General features: G+C 70.5%; 1 protein-coding gene across 1 annotated transcript in view; it reads left to right on the forward strand.

The window, feature by feature from the left end:
* The first annotated feature begins 1,272 nt into the window (after positions 1-1,272).
* The window catches only part of H696_00043 (hypothetical protein), a 2,836-nt gene continuing 2,593 nt past the window's right edge, over positions 1,273-1,515 (forward strand). The window contains exon 1 of the mRNA XM_009493877.1: positions 1,273-1,407. The gene's annotated coding sequence lies outside the window, so the exon portion shown is untranslated. The remainder of the gene's footprint in view (positions 1,408-1,515) is intronic.

A 1,515-nucleotide genomic window follows, 5' to 3' on the forward strand; every position in this document is an offset into this window, starting at 1 on the left:
CCCGGTGCCGGCCCGCATGTGCGCGCGAGCGTCGACCCCCACACCAGCTCCGGGGGCCGTGTTGCACTCAGAGCCCCCCAGCCCCCTTTCCCCTGCCCCCGCCTGGGCCGTGCTTTACGGGTTCTCGGGGGCCGACCACCGGGCAGGGGCGAGGGGGGGGACCCAGGCCACATGGGGGTGGCCTTCCCCGGACTCCCGCAAGCTCTCCCTTGACTGAGCCGGTATGCGGTTCCGGTTGCTGCCCCGACCCAGCTGGCGGTGCTCCACTTGGCTGTGCGACTCTGCCTGCCGCCCCCCCCCCCCGCCGGTTTGGGGGAGGCCCGCCATGCGTGCCCGAGGCCAGGGCAAATTCCCACAAGGTTGACCTGTGGTGGGCGCCTGGCCCCCGGCGCCTGTGTGGCCATCCGCCCCCCCCCCCGTACCTGCGGCGGCGCGAACGGGAAGGGCTATCTCTCATGGCCTCCTCTACCGAAATGATACGGGCCCACTTGCCTGCCCGCCCGGCCGCCCGCCGCCGCCAAGGGGACAACGTTCCCCCACCCCCCCCTCCCCCTCCAAGTAGCTCTGTAGGGCCTTCCTTCCCTGAAGGCGGAACACGCCCAACCAGATCCGAGGGCGCGAAGCCAAGGGTGTGCAGCCGGACAAAACACCAGCCGAGCGCCCGGCTCGCCCCCCTCGCCCGGAGCAGGACCAGCCTGCCGGGCCGTGCATGTGTGTACTCACCTGCAAATAAAAGTGCACCCGTACGGCATATGTACCGTATCGGCGCACCGCATGGCATGCACTCCTCGTGTGTTATTATTTCGTCCTCTTTACGGCGGTTTTTCGCGGCGTCCCCCAGCCCCCGAACGGGGGGGGAAGGAAGGGGGGGGGGGGGGGGGCGAGCACGCGGGACCCGTGCCACAACCCTGGCACATCCACCATCCGGCTCCCTCGCCGGGGGGTCGTCTCCTCGGCTCTGCATTGTGTGCGTGGGTAGGGCCCAGGCAGGACAGAGGGGGCGGCGGGCTGGGGGCGCGGCCGGACATGTGGGGCGGGCGCGGGGCGTTGGATGTGCACCGGTACCTCGTCGGACACTAAGCTCACAAATGTACACACGCGCACGCATGCATACCCCATTCGCCAGCGCGCCAGCCCATCCACCCGTGTCCCAATGGGCGGGAGGGCGGCGGGATTCCTCCCGCCCTGTCCCCTGCCCCCCCCCCCCCCCCCCGAGGGCGTGCCGGCGCCCCGGCGGGGTCGGTCAATCTCGCCCGCTCCTGTACTCTTTCTCTTTGAGAGCCCCCATACCCGCGGCGTATCGTGCCCGAGCTCAGCCCCCCCCCTCCCGTTTCGTTTCTCAGACCCTGTGTTGAGCCCACCTTCTCCTTTGCGTGGCGCACGGCTGTCCCCTTCTGACTACGAACGGTTCGTTCGACTGCGCCTCCTGTCGCCCTTTGTCGTCTGCCCCGCTCCCCGCTCCCCGCTCCCTGCTCCCTGCTTCCTACTCCCGGCTCCCGGCTCCCGGCTCCCCCC

Source organism: Fonticula alba (assembly GCF_000388065.1).
Source record: "Fonticula alba strain ATCC 38817 unplaced genomic scaffold supercont2.1, whole genome shotgun sequence".
Classification (NCBI taxonomy): Eukaryota; order Rotosphaerida; family Fonticulaceae; genus Fonticula; species Fonticula alba.